At 36.3% G+C, this 18787-nt stretch overlaps 1 protein-coding gene across 8 annotated transcripts in view; it reads right to left on the bottom strand.

Annotated features, from left to right (window-relative positions):
* The window catches only part of TPK1 (thiamin pyrophosphokinase 1), a 308925-nt gene that overhangs the window by 254910 nt on the left and 35228 nt on the right, over positions 1–18787 (bottom strand). The window lies entirely within an intron of this gene.

The raw sequence follows: 18787 nt of genomic DNA, 5'->3' as shown, positions 1-18787 counted from the left end.
AAAACCTAAAAAAGCAGTTCCTGAAAACAGCAAACACAACAAAATAATGCTCACGCAGAACCGCAGTAAAGATACATAAGTGTATTGCTACAGATAAGCAAAGCACAGTTACTGAAGCAACCTGCTATGTTGATTTTTTTAAAAAAATATGTTAAACTCTCCTATTCAATTGAAATGCAGTCCACCAAATAATCAGAAATGATCAGTTTTTCACTTAAAGATTTTCTTCACATACTGTGTTGATTGAAGGACTTGGCTCCTGTGTGGTCATAAAGGTTATTAAGTCAAAGAAAGGTTGGAATGTGAACTTCTGCTATTGGTGAAACAGATTTCATGAACTCAGGACAATTAAGAAATCAGCTTATAAAGGTATTCATTACTACATCAAGCAGAAACTAGCATACAATGGAATAAATTGTAGTGGGCAATTTTAGCAAACAAGGAAAAAAAAAGGTTTTAATACTGATATTCCTTAAATTAGAAACATAACTATTCAAAGAATACTACTCTATTAAAGTAACCCACATTCTTCTTTTTATGTAGAAAAATGTCACTGATTACAACCGAAGTATTCTGGTTTTACATCTGTGAGAGAGACAGGACCCTAGAATGGTACCTTCTGCTGTCTCCATTGGCAGAAACTGATGGTAGAATTGAATACACCAGAAGGAAAATTATTCTAACTCCTTGCTGCAACCTCAGAAAGCTTTTTGGTAAAACATTGTTCATTCTGTTGCATTAGTCTTAGAGACACACTTAGCTGTTTCTTTAACACTGAAAAATGCTGAAATTCATCAGCATTTTTACTGTCGTCATAGTAGGCTACATAATCCAAAGACTGAAGCAAAGTTTCCACTAAATGAATGACAATGTGCTGCCTACTTTTTTTCTTGACCTTGCCTTTATGAAAAAGCAAAGAGATGCTCAGCACATAACCAGCTGTTACCTAAATACAGAGAACTGGGAATTTTAGAAATAAAATAAAAGAGTTTGGGGAATCAGCAAGGGATATGCATCATTTTCTGCCAAGGAAGCACCCATCCCTGAGTGTTAATTCCAAAACTGAAACTCTGGGAAGAACTACTTGCTAGTAACTACAAACATTCTTGCTGGGTTATTTAAAGGAACTCTTGTTTCCAGAGCTTTTATTTTTGCGTGCCCCCCCCCCCCCCCCCTCTTTTTAATAGGAGCTACCACCCACTTCACAAATTTACTCAACTGGAACAACATCCCCATTGGAAATAAAATAAATGGCTATTAACAAAACAAAACAAAAAAAAACACTGAGGAGCAAAATCACATGAGAATGAGTTCATTAGATGCTTGAAAAGTCTTTTTTTTTTTTTTTTTTTTTTTAAAGCATTAAAAGAACAAAAACTACCAACCCTCTAGCTGCCTACCTGACATACAGGTCCAGTTTCTAATACACAGTTTATTGGCTGATGTGGGAATTAGTATCAAGAGCTCACTTCTGCCTCACAAGACAAGATTCTGATTCTATCAACTGAGTTTCGCTAGCAACTCAATGATTGTACACTATCTACATATATACTATACAAGGAAGTAGCATGGCATACTAAAATCAGTTCTATGGAGCAAAACTGGTGATGCTGAAAGTATGATATGCACACTACATGTTTTGGAAGGAAAGGAGGGATGAAGACTACTTCAGGTAGTCTGGTCCTATATAATAAATATGCATTAGCAGTAGGAGAGTAAGTTCTGAAGCATGTTTTTAATTTCATGCACAGGGAGATTAGTTTATATATATAAAAACCACTCTGCAATGTAAAGCAAAGCATAGTACATAGGCAGAAGGCTTGCTTCAATAGCATATTCTTGATCCAAAATAAAATGCTATTGTAAACGCACCTATAACCACATGGCTTTTGGATTACCAAGGTTTTTGTTTGTTTGTTTTTTGTTTTGCTTTTTTTTCTTCTTTTTAATAATGCCTTTATAATATGAAAATGACTAATGCCACAAGATTTGCTTAATTTTAACAAGCATTACGTGTCTGTAATCTTATTTTCACCAGTATACTTACACTCAACTCTCACTTTTGATTGTTACACTTGACAGACAACTAGACACTTCTATTTGTGGTTTAGCTGGGGGAAGAGGGAAGTTTATAGAAGGGTTTAACCCGAAAGTTCTTATTATCTGCATTACAAATTCCTTGAAAAACACAATGTCAAAACCTGAAGTAACACTTTTAATGTAACCTCTCAGAATAAAAACTCACTTCGTACTGAACAAATACTGCACAATATACAAAAATGCTCCTCATTCTGTTGTTCTGTTGCTTGAACTAAGTTTCCCTCTTAGTGGGAAAATAAGGTTCCCTCTTATCCAGTGCTCCTCTTCACCAGGAAAACCACTGCTTGCCTGTGACATTGGGGAATCAAAAAAAGATCATTTCAAACTTATGCATCCCAAATCAACACTCTGAAATGTTAATGTTTAACGTAAAAGAAGTTTCACAGCAAATCTTGCAGAACTGCTACATTTAAAATGGAAAAACTTCTTCAAAGTCAGTTAGTAAAATCCAGTCCCTTTGCCTGTGCTCCTGCTAACAAGGTAGATGTCAGCTTTAACTTGGAGAAACAGTTAAGCTTGGACTATTGTGTTAATTATAGCTACTACTTACAAAACACCCCGTAGCTGCATTCTGCCAGGCTGAATCCCCAGCCTCCAAACAAGCCATTTAATTTTCATAGTAAGAGTGACAACACCAATAATAAACCAGAACAAATTATGCAAAAGGATCACAGACCTTACAAACACATTCTAAGACTTACTGAATGAATAAATCAAATATGCATACCCAGCTGTTTTTCGTGCAAATGCAGTGTTATCACTGTCAATGCACTCCAATGTGTTTGTTTTTTTTTCTTTTTAAAATGTGAATTCTATTGATTTTTAAATATTTCACAGCTCTTCATTCTCATGGCAAATTCCAGGAAGAAGAGTAGGAAGAAAGGATTTGTGCAAACTGTCCTACTGAAAAGCTAAAACATGGCAGTCTCCAGAGAGCCCTCTACAAGAATATGCATGGATGAATTCAAACCAATTAATTCTTCAGAATAAGTCACAAACACAGCCATACCTGTGGGACAAGCCACCTACATTATTGACCACTGCTGCTCCTAGAAGACCACCACACTTTGGAATGAAAACTTGACAATTAACGCTGATGGTCTTCTGCGGATTATGAGTGCTGCATTTTTCATAAGATCAGTATGAGAAAGGACACCATTTTCACACAAACTCTCTAGTTCCCAATTACATTTCTGAGTGCTTGGGACTTCTACTCTTTGTGTGTCAAACACCTCAGAATAAGATCATACATGAACTGTATCCTCAGAACAGTGTATTTAAATATATATCATAACAATCATGCTTCTTACTATTATATCCATTAAAACAATGCTTGTACCAATTCTTGTCTGAAAACAAAACAAAATAATCAATCATTTCAGGGATGTAAGGATTTGCAAGGTACATAAACCCTAAGGCGGCCTTGAAGACACACACTGACGTATACACCATTTGCTACTGCAACGCCTTTGGCTTGGTTTATCACACCCTCTTGGTGCTAGTCTCCAGAGATGTTACTATCCATCCATGATTCTGTGCTTTGTGCAAATAGGTTTTTCGTTTCATCCTTAGCACAAATACATTCAGAATTATCCAAAAACAATATTTTATTTTTTAGCTGAAATATGATCATCTTATCAGTTATACTCTTCCAGCTCTCAAGACTACCAGTTGAACTTGAATTGCCCAGCAAGAGCCAAAGGAAAGAGACTTCTGATATACAAACAGACAAATAAAGGTCTAGGTAATTAATCCATTATATTTTACCCTTCGGTAAGAAAAAAATAGCCAATTAAGGCTGAAGACACAAACAGGGAGTAAAATAGCAGGGCAACTTTCTGCAGAAGTGGAAAACTAGACCCCAAGAATCTGCAGAATCTGACACAACCTTTCACATTTCAGATAAACCTTAAGAGATAAACCTTGCCACTAAGAAGGCCAATGGCATTCTTGGCTCCATTATGCATATATTGCCAGCAGGTCAAGAGAGGTGATCTTTCCCCTCTACTTAGGTGGTGCCACAGCTGGAGTAATGTGTCCAGTGGTGTGCACCCCAGTACAAGAGAAACCTGGACATACTGAAGAGAGTTCAATTGAGGGCTACCAATATAACAAAGGGATTGGAGCAACCCTCCTATGAGGAAAAGCTGATAGAGTTGGAACCTTTCAGCCTGAAGAAAAGACTCAGGGGGGATCTTATGAATGACTATAAAAATCTGAAGGGAAGGTGCAAAGATGACTAAGCCAGGCTCTTCACAACAGTGTGTGCTGCCAGAACAAGAGGCCACGAGCATAAACTAGAACACAACACTTCTTTACTGTGCTGGTGAGTGAGCATTGGCACAGGTTGCCCAGAGACGTTGTGGAGTCTGCCTCCTTGGGGTTACTCAACACCATATATATATATATATATGGTGTTGAGTAACATATATATATATATATATATATATATATATATATATATATATATATATATGTATATGTATATATATGTATATATATATATGAAAACATTAGATGTTTACCTTTATATTTCAGTCATCTTCCAAGATAGTACCTATTTTACCCCCTGTAAGTGTGATAACAATGTGAAGCTCTTAAAAGACAAGAATTAGACATACAGGCTTGCTATAAAAATATTGATAGTGTTACGGTAAACTTGACTTTCTTGTTTGAAATTTCTAGGCACTGACCATTAGGAGGAATGGAGTTCAAATCTACATCTAAGTGAAAATGCAAACAGATGCAGAGAAAATCTATGAAATTTCCATTTTATCTTCAGGCTGAAAAACAACCATGCATTATTGTAAGACATTACCTTTTAACTATTTTTCCCCTCAACAAAATATTGAAATTTATTCACTTTACATAAACTCTAAGAACCAGCAACTGCTTCAGTGCCCCCAGAATTACTACTACTATTCAGTAAGTTCCGACCTTATAAGAAAACCCAAGACAGTTGCTCACTTTCTAGCTGATCAATAATCCTGCCAAACTTAATGTCCTCCTTGCACTTTTGAAACGCAGCATCACATTGTCTGCATACACCATACTTACAATACTTGTTATATGGAATGTCTCTATTTTTACAGATAAAACCAGGCATACAAACTCCTTGGATGTCTCGAGAACTTCAGCCACTATTGTTAGCTCAATGTGCATGCTAAGGGTAAGGTGACCCCAAGGAATAAGAAGGCACAGAACACAGATGCTGTTATTCAGTAGTCTCCTTTGGTAAGTTGGTACAAAGCACAAGATCCTCAGCAAACACTCAGAAGTATAACTTTGCTGACAGCATACCAACACCTTATCTTACCTAGCTAAGGTATATCTTTAGGTATTTTCTATAGGAACAACAAAACTCAATAGATAACTAATGATTTACATATTAGAGTGCCAAGCAAAGAGTAAGATTCACATGAGCACATTGATATCACCTGACTTCGTAGCGCTCGAAGCTCTGACTCTGCTGCCAACGAGCACTTCACTGACACTTCAGTTCTTGGTATTAACATTTCCTAGGCACATAAAGGTTTGATTTCTATCTGCACCAAGATGCACCTGAAGTTTAAGAGGCTGACACAACCGGATACCTTCTTTGATCTCAAAACACCGCTGCTATCCATGTTTCTCTACTGATCTCATTTGAAAGGCACGTTTGAAGTAGCTGTGCTCAGAGCATACCTAATAGGTCTGGCTTCACAGCATCAACCATCTACTTTTTTTAAAACTGGGAATGCACTATACCTTTTATCAGCAGGGATTAATAGCTGGAGCAGTCCCTCAGGAGGCGGATGACCCACATTCAGGTCCCTCCTCTGTCAGAGGGAATTGACATCCAAATCCCGCGTCAGTCAGGACAGCTTTTTCATGACCAGATATTATGTTATTGTAAGGGAAGCAGAACCTTCTCTCCCTACTGCAAAAAAAGTTAATTATTGAAATTATTTTAATAAAATAGTTCAACAGGAAGAGCATGTGGAAGCCCAATGCTGCAGTTCACTGACCTGGATACGGTTTGTTCTCCACAGATTATTTAACAAAACCTCCCTTTCATGCCTTAAATAAATACTGATCATGGTATTACATAGTAAATACTTCAATAAATATTTCATCATGGCATTAAAAGAACATTATATCTATCACTGTCTCCTTTGTGACATGTGGATTTTCTTCCAGAGTAAAGCATAACCTCTGGATTGTAAGCTATGTTTCAGGTGAGAAGAATGCTTCTCTGACTATCCTCAGAAGATTCAGCACATGGAGTCACAAAAGAAGGAAATAGCAGCACAGCAAAAGATTTCTAAATCTAGCAGAGTATAATTTTAGATGTCTTTCTTCCCTCTCCACATTGTATTCCCATTGAAAAATTAAGCCAGATTTCTTTTTAGCACATTTTTTAGTATTTGTATACACTAAATTCTCCCTCTGCCTCACACACATAGTCTAACTACCATACTCAAGATTAGTACACTTTGGCTCTAAGTCCTGTGTGAATTGCTCAATATTCCCAAGGTTAAACTCTGGAAGCGTTAAACTCCAGAATACTGTTGTGGGTTCAGAGAGTAAGATCCCTTTCTCAGAAATGCAGAAATAGGAAAAAAAGGCATTATGAAACCCCAGAATGATTACATTTCTACTCATCTAGTGAGTAAATACTTAAAAACAAAGTTCCTTTCTGCTTTACAGCCTGATTTTATAAAAACAAAACAAAACACATTACAAACCACAAGTGAATTCTGGCCAAACTCTATTTTGGATTAAGTTTATGAACTTGTGTTTTCTTATTTCCCTTTAGCCATTTCTATGAAATATAGCATCTCTTACCGTCTTGAACTCTTGTGTACTAATCAAGTACTTATTGAACTGCACATACCATTCAACCAAGCATTAAACCAATGTAGACTCTGGAATCGGTTGTTTTTTTCTGTATTCAGAAGGTTCACCAAGTTTAAAAGAGTTAAGTAAATTATAAAATGATCTCCAACCATCAATTATTTACTCCTCAGGAATTATTGGTAAAACCGTTGAGAAAACTCCTATCAATTCCCAGGATTTCACCTTGTATGCTTTGATGAAAATCCACACTGAGACAGTAGGTTCTGCAACACCTACAGTAGGTTATTCAACCTGTTCTGACTGGATAACAGCCAGGACGTTAGTGCTCATAACCATAGCCCCTTCTCACTCTTGCAGTTTTCTCAAAGCAAATTATTTTCTACTTAAAAGGGAGCAGACCTGATGCAAGATCTGGAGTGCCATCCAGAAAATTCACAAGGCAAACGGTGTTTTTGCAGTGGTCAGAACTCAGGTGGTCCACCTGAGCCACGGTGGTGGTGCCCGGAGGGCACTTGGTCCCCCAGAGGTTCTGGTGAAGAGTGATGAGGAGCATAAAGTCTTCCACAACTACCTGAGAGTCCTTCTAACAGATGTAAGAAGTAAAGGCAAGGACTGCAATTTACCAACAATCTTCACAAACATTTATCTTTTAATAGAATGTATTTTTTCATGAGCTTCGTTTTAATATTTTGAAAATTAATTTGCTACCCAATGGGGGCAGCTGAATTCTGCTACCTTGCTACCTGTTTTAGGACATTCTATAACTTCTTTTTTTTTTTTTTTTTCCTAACAAAACAAACAAAACACATTTAAGACATACTTCTATCTATTTTACAAATAGGTAAACCTACATGTAAAAAATAAACTCAAACTAAAACAGAGATTAAAAAGGTAATGAAAATTGCATTATATTATCAGCCATGTAAGGAATTTTTATGTAACCCATACTAGGTTCCTTTTTAGATTTCATTCTGTAATGAGTTCTTGTGTTGCCTTCTGGCAGAAAAAAGAAATTAAATCTAAAACCAAAGTTCTATGGACTGAAGAGCTCTGATAAGCTTTTCGGTGGGCTTACTAGAATCAGGAAATGACCAAGATCTCCATCTTGGAATAAAATTACTCGATGATAAAGAAATAGATGTAGAATGCTGCCAGAATATTGATGATTCTTCCAGAAGTATAAAAAAAATTACTTGATGTAGAACAGCTAGCACTGTTCAACCTTCATCTAACTTTTAAACAAGACTGAGAAAGCCCTTTGCAAGTAAGTGGTCTGATAGCATTATTAGGATCACTTCGTAGTCTGGCATTATAGGACACCGTATCGTGCGAATTCTGGCTCACAAGAAAGTAGGTCCACCAAAGAACACCTTTAAGTAGATTACTTACACAAGTAGACTCACCAAATGTGTATGGTAATCTCTTCCCATAAGATACCAGTCATCTAAATAACTTCTGGTAGGTTTAGTCACTACACAGTCTATGCTAACTGCTTTTATTATAAGCAACTTGTGCTTTTTTATAGTCCCTTGTTTTGACATGCTGCAGATCATGTATAATTAAAGATAACTGTTACTTTCTTCCTTCCTCCACAATATGGTAAAGCCTGTAAACAAAGACAAGCTCTGGGACCATTAAGAGAGGCCCTTGTTTGCAAACTGTCTTTCCAACCAGCTCCTTCAATTTCAATACTAAAACTGTCAAGCTTAATTAAGAGTTATGGGGCATAACCATTTCAGAACTGTAAATCCATACAGCAGAAAAGTAACATGACTGCCTTAGTGAACATCTCTTTTTAAATATGCAATATCTCTTTCTGAGACCTAATTTAGGTTCCTTATACACAACTTTATATTGTAAATATCTTTATTGCTTCTCCTGCCGTGAATATAAAGACTGCCATAAAATAATTTCATCCTGACATCTTCTGGTTTATTTGACTATTTAAAGTGGCCTTCAATGCTTATTCTAGTGCTTATACTGCTATCCTATCCAAATTCACCTGATTTTGTGATCATTCAAAAACTCTGCAGAACTGCATTTTTATCTAGCTGCTTTTAAAATTTTGTTTCTAAAGTCACATAGACATTGAGCATCCACAGCCGTCCACGCATCCCCACAGCCTCAAGCAGAACATATTTAGAAAGGAAGTATCAAGTGTTCAGCAATTAATTGTTGCCTTTTGAAAACTGCTTGGATATTTGCTTGGATACAATTCAACACTCTACCACCCAACCTGAAAGGACCAGAGAGCAATGGCCCACTCCAAAATAAACAAACAAAAAAAATAAAATAAATAAAAATCCACCAAAATGACACTGTAGCACAGGCTTAGATATAAACCTTAGAGCAATCTTACCCATTCTAGAGGAGCTACATATTTGCTTCAATTTTAACTGTGTTTAAGTCCTCCACCAGAACCTCTGTCAAATCAGCATTCTTGTGAGCATGACAGCCAGTTAACATAGTTTGAAACTTGGTACAAGTTTTTTCAACAAAAAAATGAAATTTAACAGACAACTGCTTACAGTGCTTTAAAAGCTTGAATCTCACAGTATTTGGCAGATTTAAAAATCAATGGATTTCTGCCATTTTTTGTGTTAAAAATGTCCCACATACAGTCTTACCACTAACCTCCATTTATTTAAAGCAATTTTCTGGCTTTTACAGCTGAGAAGCTACACTTGAAAACGCAAATCCTAAAGGCTTAAAACCAGAAAGATGATTAAAAGCAGTATGACATTTATTACTATTTCTTAATCTAATGATTTTTGTAATATGATTGCCTGGAGAAACCTTTGGCTTTCTTCATCTGCTCCATAGAGAGCAGATAAAGAAACAGAGTGCTGCAGTTTATAGAACATCCAGTCAGCTAATAGCCAGTTTATAGCCACCCCCTTAAAATAAAAGTTACCTTAAAACTGAAAAAGGTTCTAAAGGCCCCTTGATAAGCACTGTTTTACACATTAAGCAACATTTGGGTCAACTTTTAGAATAAATTATAATTGAAAATCTAAAAATATAACTTATGCAGACTAAACTGTAGGACTGCAAAGCTGTATACAATTTTCATCAGCTGTTTATCAGATCCAGAGAGGTACAGAAAATACAGATTGACCAGAGTTAATACATTTTGAGCTGAGATGCTAAGAAAAGGAGCTGAGTCTCTCTGTTCTTCATTACCCTATCCAGACAATGTGTTTAATAATAATGCTTTGAACTTAAATTTCCATTTGTAGATTTGAAATCACTTTACAAAGGTGTATAAGCATTATTATTCTCATTTCACAGTTGGCCTCACTAAGTACAGAGATTTGTAGCAATTTGTATGAGAAGCAGTGTTCTCTACTGAATAAGTTAAGAGTCTGAAATTATCTCCCTAGGGTTTTCTTCCCAGCTAAGCTGTATACTTCAGTCTACAGTGAAAACTACTGGGCCAGAACCAGACATGGTCCATCTGAAATGGCTGGGTTTCTGTGTGGGAACAGAAGTTCAGGCCAGAAATTCATGACACAGATCTGAATAATTTCTGCCTGTCTTCAACTAAGTCTCTGAAAATTCGCTTTTCTGAATTGCTGGGAAAAAGGTCATCACAGTATCCAGACACAAAAATGTGCAAAGAAATGAAATGGCACCTTTTCAGAAGAAAAATAAAATTACAGAATAAATAGCAGTAGATGTTCCCATGTTTGATGAGAATACTTTATTCCATTCATCATACTTTTTTTCTCTTTCTCTTGCTGACAAATAATCTCCTGCCCAAATTTCCTATAACACAATTTTTCTTAACCTATACAATTCCTTCTCTCAGCAACAACTCCTAAACATGGTAGGAAGGTAGAAACCTATGGGATCCAAACTTTGTCTTGGAGAGCACTTCTGTTTGACACGTCACAGTATTATGTCAATGATTAAAATCAGGCCTATAAGGCTAAGACAGGAAAAAGGATTTTCAAGGCTGCAACCTTTAAACTTCATCCAACAGTTGCTTACTTTCAGGGTCAAGCCCAAACCACTATTGCCCACAAAGCAGCAGGCCTAGCAGGCCTCTGCTGGCTGAGCTGAGTCTCTGTGTGTTAGCAGCTTCAAAACTATTTTTTTTTCCTTCTTTTTCTTTTTCGTTTTTTCTTCCAAGTATCAGTTGGCCAGGAAAGGATACCATAGCTGCCACAGTTAGGGCATTAAGCCAAAAACTTGTTTGCAGACCTTTAACTTCAAATTTACAGAGAAGTATTTGCAGAACTGGTTTCTTAAAACAACAATAGTTGCCACTGAAACCAATCTGCTTAACCACAGTATTTTTCTCAGATCTAGTAGCCAGGGCATGTGAAAACAGTATGGACAAACAATTTTGTACATAAGGGAGAAAAGAGTACACAAAAGTGAACTATCAAAACAAAACAAGAAATCTTAAATGTTTTTAACTCAACAATAGTTCAGTAAATTTAATGCAGAATATGAGTATGAAATACACAGATCAAACTACTTTTCCAAGCCCAATCTGTCAGTGAAAGAAGTGAAGAAGCCAAACTGCAGTTCTAATAATTTCAGATTTTCAACAGAGGCTTACATCTCTACAAGATTTTGGAATTTGTAATTAATGCACAAAAGGTAAAAAGGACTATTACATAATCTAACTTGCATAAGAGTTTTTTAGTTTTTTTTTTTTTAATTTTCTTACAGTTCTAGTAAGTACAGTAAGACCTGCTTGAATTAGTCAGAAATACCAACAGGTGAAAAACCTGCTGTGGATTTCAGTTTATTTCAGGACTGTATAACCTCCCTTTGTCTTAGTTTTGTGTTGAGATGCAAATCCACAGGCTAATTTGCATCCATTGTGATAACTTCTATGCCATGTCTTTGGAGATTATAATACTGCTTCTAACACTGCTTTTAACATCTACTAATTACAGACACAGTTAATCAAAATTTAACACACGGACTTATACTGATGATGGTGACAGGCAAAAATGAAAACTTTGAGCCATAAGCCTAAGTTAAACACGCTTAGTTTGTCAAACAGCATCAAGATCTCTTTATCAGTTTTGCAACAAGCTATGGCAAGTGAATCTTCAAAGAAGCAGACGTCAACACTTAGGGCTCTGGATGTTAGCAAAAGGGCAGCCTACAGCCCCTTTCCCTCTCAAGCAAGGGAATGTCTACTTCACACAGCACTCAAAAGTTAGGATGTTGTGTGGGAGCCTCGCACTTGACATAAAATTTCCTCAAAATAGAGAAGTTGCAGAAATTGCAATCTGCTGTTTTAGTGTACATTTGTGGTTAAGATCTTTGGATTCTATTCCACCATCACTGTGTTACAACCAAATCAAAGTTTCCTGTCAATGACATCTACTGGGAATACACGTTACTTTTAGCTTTACAGCTTTCAGGCTTCTTATGCCACCTCCCACTTCCTCCCTAAAGCCACAACTGAGATCATTATCTACTAATATGACAACACTTAACAAGGGTACGGCTGATAAATTGTAGGTTTGATCCTATCTACAATGCTCATATGCCTCCAGCAGATGGTTCATCTGCCTGATTTTCAAACAAGAGGTAGCACTGTGACTACATGTAGATGAACTGAGGAAAACATATCAAGCGCAAACTTTTATTTTATCAAGTACATTCAAAGAGCATTTCTAATTATGGAGAGATTGAAATAAAAGAAAGATCAACGCTAGTCCCTTCAGGACAGTATTTATATTCACATTTTGTATCTGATTATAAATGAATCCTCAACCAAGGTCCTAGGACAAATTTATAGGAAGCAAGGGAAGTAAAAAGAAAAAAAATAAATAACTATGGAAGCATAAAAATAACCATGTACATACACATGTGCACACACCCCCACACACAGCAAGGCATACTCTGCCATATGGGATTACAGCTCTGCATTTAGCTGATGGATAAAGCACCAATAAATTAAAAAAAAAAAAAAAGCTGAATATTACTTTTCTAATAAAAATAAGTCAAGGATTTAAAATAGAAAATCCTTTTTAATGAAAAATAAATGGCATTTAAAACTTAATAGCCTCTAGGTCTAATAAAAAAATCAAATCCTTTATTTAAAGAAAAGAAACTTTTTTTTTTTTTTTTTTTTTTTAATAAGCACAGAAACTGCTGCATGCAAAAGGAACCACTTGCGATGCACTGGGTGCTACTTATGGCAGTCTGACTATGGCAAACAGTAGTAATACAAATGGAAAATGAGAACACATGTACCTAGAAGCAAAATGTTAAACAGTTTAAATAAGATTAAACTTGGTGGCCATTAACTTCTTTGAAGAACTTAAAAATACATATATTAAGAAGCATAAACACCCTTGAGATTAATCAGTAAGCCAGATATATTCCCATCTTTGGAGCTCCCTTAACACTCCCTTAACTAAGTAACAACAAAGGTTACAAAATTTGGGTCAAGTTCTCCAAATTAAGCACACACTGAGTTGGCATATGGCATTTACTGGTACCAGTGCTGACTTTGCTACCTGGGCCTTTACCACTGTAACTTGTGGAGACTCCTGTATGTCTCGCTGCTTCCAGAGTTGTCACCCATGCCTAGTGAAAAATTTATCAGACGTATATTTCACTGGCACTAGCATGTATTGTCAAATCTAAATTTTGAAGGCACAATACCAACCCTATCCTAGGGATTGCCTCAGTGTCAAAACAACTTGCTAAGTTTGAGGAGATCCTCTGTGGAGACCCTGCAGCCCAAGCTAGGAGCTCAGAACTAATTTTCAGAAGGGTCACCACTTCACCCTACACACCAACTGCAAAAACTGTACAAACAACCTTCCCTCCATCTCTCTACTGTTCTTCCTGACACATAGTAAAGCAAACAAACAGGACTGCTTTGATCATTAGAAGGTAAATTAGTGAGAAATTCTAGATATGAAGTGTGCACAAGTGTTTCACCTTCAACAACAAAAATAGAAATTAAAGCTTCAGCAAAACAGTTCTAATGTTGCAAGGTCTCTTCAATCTTTTCCTCCTCAGCCAGTATGTTGAATTTTAAGCCCATCCTATCCCCAAAACCTTTGCTCCCTTGTTCCTGAATGTAGCTGTATTACCTTTGATCTTATTGGAATAATCAATACAAACAAGAGTTCTCACACACTACAATTACATTCAACAGCTGTATTAGATGTGCTTATAAGAACCATCTAATACCAAACAACGTAAAGCTCTTTCTTCTCAGTCTCTATAAATACTACTTTTATAAAAGATGCATCTAATTCCAATATCTTTAATATTTTAGGAGGATGCCTTCTCTTACATCCTTTTTTTTTTTTTTTTTTTTTGCTATAACAATACAGATAAAACAGATCAGCAACATTTTACTTTTTTTTTTTTTTTTTTAAATTTTCCAGAGAAAAGATAATGGTTTAGATGGATATGCCCTATCAACTGTAGTAGGCAATTTAATGAGAAAAGTTTCACACCTGTAGTTTTGAAATCAATGTAATTTCAATGATGAAAAAAAAAAACAAAACAGCAGAGTGCAGATGCAGGTTTACTTCTAACTCCGTATTCCTTAGAAAGCCAAAATCACCTCCATATACCATACCATTAAACTACATGTGGTGCTTGCCCTGCAAAAAATTTCTTGCTGAGGCTTTTTTTTTTTTTTTTTTTTTTTTTTAACGTAAACCTGCACGTCTCTATTTTGAAATTCAAATGACAATTCACTAGACTGTTAAGTATAGCTCTACAGACACACAAATGAATCTTTTCTTCTAATTACTTTAATTCTCTGATGTGGAATGCTAAAAAAAAAAAATCACGTAATTTCAGCATTAAAAAAGTGATTAAAATGCCCCATTTGGCACCAAATGCTACCATCATAAACACAAATGAAGGAACTTGAAATGCGTTTCCACTTTTTGAATATCCAGTTCAAATTTAAAAGCCATGAATTTCAAAATAATGTGGATCTGAACTGAGTAATTACCCAAACATTCTTGAGTGACAACACAAAAATTGCTTATAATGTGCTCTGACCTCTAGAAGTTGAAAAACACTAAAATGCTAGTGCTCCTCTAAGGTGTGTTTTTTTCAAAAGATCTAATATAATACTTTCTTGCTGCACCTTGAAAACTCAGATGCACACATTGATGGGAGATCTGACACCAGCCACCTAAGTGGAAGAAGGAGCATTTACCAAGTTAGCAGTGAACTAAGCATCAAGCTTGCTGCTATGCTTACATACTGAATTAGGCTGATAAACAAAATGAATACAACAAATGATAAAAAATGATGATTTTCCAAAACAGAGTAGGTGAAGGTTTTTTTTTTTTTTTTTTTTTTGGAATGATGGTGGTAGTGTATTAGTTCATTAACTGATCTGTGTTTTTGAAACAAACCCCACCAAAATAAAAAAAGAAACAAAAAAAGCCCCCACCCCTAAATTAGGTAAATGCACAACAGCAGTAGATTACTCAACTGAGGTAGCAGTTTTTACACATGTAATAGTTTCGAGCAGGGCTATGGTATAGTTGTGCATGAACTTCAGATAACCTTTGAGATGTCCTCAGTGAACAACACATAGCAATGCATAACAATGCACAACTTCACGCCTCGGTGTGCAGGAGCATCCCTGATGCTCCAGGTCAGACACGGTTGGTACTCTAATACACCCTGGCACACAATTAACTCTCCAGCCCATCGAACTATGCGGCACAGAAGATGACAGAAGGAAAACAGCCCCACTCCCCAGTATCTGCTGTCTGGAGCAGTGGTATAGCCCTCCAGAGCAGAGCCCTTGACACCTACCATCCCACTCCGTCTTGCCAGGCTCCAAGAACCATGGAAATCAGGTTTGGCTCCTGGAAAGAAATCACTGAAATGGGGCTGTAATTGGAATAGGAAGTGGGTGGGAATTCAGCATCCAGAAGAAAGGAGCAGTGAGAGCAAAAGCAGATTAATGTCCTGAGAGATTGCAGGGCGGATAATGTATCTTAAAGAACTGGGTCTTTACACATTCTAGTAGCCAAATTAACCCCCCAGTAAATAATATTAAATATTATTATCCTAGTAAAAAGACTATCCAGATAAAGCCAAAAATAAAAGATACGTAAGTGAGTGGTTTTCAGTAGTTTGCTATTTGGAAGGTTCTGATACATTAACTGGAAATACTGGAAATTAGTTTACTAACATGAAGAAATGTTAGAATTCTGGTTAAAAGTGTAATAGATCTGACAGGTCTCTAGCTTGAACAATGGTTCAGTCCATGAATCCTTTTGTTAAACTTTACCTTTCAATATTCCCTAAACAATGACCCCTTCATACTTCTGTAAAGCTCAAAGCAGTTTACTGCAGCTTTTTTTTTCCCTACCTTAAAATTTAATCCTTTGCTAAGCAGATGACACAAAGGGAGAGCATAAGAGGAATTCTGACAGACAAAGTGCGACGTGTGACCCACAACCCACCTCCTTATCCTCTTCATAAACCACCTTCCAACTGTGTACACCTACTACTTGTTGAGGGGTTGGACTTAACAAGAATGCAAGAATTCTTGATGAGGGTTCTGGACAGAAATTGGGTTTTTGGGTAACCAATTCACTGCCTGGGCCAAATGCAATCTCCAGCTACACAAAGAAACAGAAGAGTCAAGTAACTCTGTCAAGTAAACAAATTAAAAAAAAAAAGCAAAAAAAAGCTGTAGTTGCAGTTCCCCACTTCTTTATTAGAGACCCCTGCGTCCTGTCTATCAATATATTATGGACACACTGGATACAGCTGGAAACATAAAAACAGCCCAGCTGGAAGATAATAAAACTGTATCTACTTATTCAACTCTGCTTTTGTACATATAAGTCAGACAGCTAAAAAAGAAAATTCAAAAAAGAAAAAAATATATATTGTCATGTCTTAAATAATATTCTAACAAATTGGCGGATGTACTGCAGGCTAGCACAGAGCCAGAATGTGAGATACTGAGATAAATGGGAGTTGTTGAGCTTTTCAGCGAACGCAGGAACAACAGCCCCTTTTAACCTGAACTCTTCATCCCACATGCATTTCATATGTCTGATATTACAATGGAAATGTAATTTGATGTCTTTTGAAAACAACACTTCACTATGGCCTTAAATTATTCCCCGTGGGGGACCATTTTCCTCCAACATGCTTTGTTTACTACCTCTGCTGCTTCCAGCAAGCTGTTTGATAGATGCCAAAGACAAAGATGAGCTCTATAATGCACATTTTTGGATGACTGAAGACAAAATTCCCTGCTTCTTGGCACAGTTTCCCAAATGATCACAATTCTTAGAGCATTCATTACTGTGCAGAGTAAGGCTATCTATATTTCTGTCAAATCATGTTATTTACAATTTATGAAGAATAAAGATTATAAAGGAGAGATACTTCAATGAGCAAAACAACACACACGGAACTCTTTCTGCTCTAATTTTTATTCTCCCCAGTGACCTTGTTATCCTTGCCCTTAAGTGACAGAGGGATCATTAGCAGGGATGGTGATTGTATAATGAAGTACTTCGATATCAAAAATAAAAGCATTCAAAGATTATAGGAAAGGACAGCCTTTTGACAGGATGTTTTGATAAACAGTTAGTGTATTTTTATTCTTTCTTTGCACATTCATACTGTATTATTACTGTTTTTAAAGTAACAGCTATGGGCTCCAGTGAAGACAGAAGCTTCACTGTAATGATACCACACAAGAACATAAGAAAAGGTGATCTGGATTTAAGAATTTTGATTATATCTAACTTCCATGAGAGAAGAGAAATGCAGATCAAGCCACTGCCTCACAGTATCTCTGAATCATGCTAGCAGCATATACAGTTACAAAACAAAAAGATCATTTAAAAATCACAGTTACAAAACATCTGATCATTAAAAAAAGTCCAACCCTGAAACTATAAAGGCCCAAAGAAAGTTATATGAACGTGAAACAAAGGCACAAATTATTTTAGATGTGCATGTTGATCCTACTGTTCATAAACACACCAAAACATCATGACTCAACAAGATCTGTAAGTGCTGTCAATGGTCACCATATTCAGGCTGGGTTTTTCTTTTCCAAACAGAAATTTCTGTTTTTGCTTCCTTTAGCTCAGCAAGAGTATGGTAAATTTTACGATGGAACCAAAAATCTTTTTGTTATAAAAATAAATTAAAAAAAAACAAACAAACAAAAAACAAACAAAAAAAAAGATCATGACAGACCTAGCCAAGAAAGATTTTTTTCCTAACAATTGCTTTTCTACTGATAAACCTAGCTAAAAAATAAATAAGCATGCTTTCACAGTTATTAAAATAAACTAGAGTTTTTCTTCCTATCTTTTAAGATGTGTGAAATTTCTTGTCTATTTTCCCTTAATTAATGCGTATCAGTTACCCCAGATGAAACTTGGATGGTTAGCGTTAGTCCGTAAGCGGTCTATATATAGCACAGAGCTCCTAGTTCAGGCATGGGAAACCTTTCCAATGTGTAACGTCTCAATGACAAAGGCACAGACTACAAAGCCACTCAATAAAACACTGTGCTGGGAAACAACACTAAACTCAGCTACCTAATTTCCTCCTTTGTCAGAGTTTATGGCCAACAGACAAATACAGACAGCAGGTTTATAAAAGGGCTCCCAAATCCTTTCTAGTGAAAGTTAGCTGGGGAATCTCAGCCTACAGCCGATGGAGCTGCAGGAAAATAATCTCAAACCAGTGTGTGATAACAACCAGATCCCAAAGAAAACATCAGACCCTTATCTATTTGCTCCTGGGCTCACTCCCCTTTCCAGTTACAAGCTGACTTAAAAAGATAGTGAAGCAGGTATAACATTTAACTCACAGCATAGGTCAATGCAACCACACA

Source organism: Aythya ferina (genome assembly GCF_964211825.1).
Source record: "Aythya ferina genome assembly, chromosome: 2".
NCBI classification, from domain to species: Eukaryota; Metazoa; Chordata; class Aves; order Anseriformes; family Anatidae; genus Aythya; species Aythya ferina.
The sequence above is the reverse complement of the archived record's forward strand: the minus strand, read 5'-3'. Positions and strand labels throughout refer to the sequence as shown.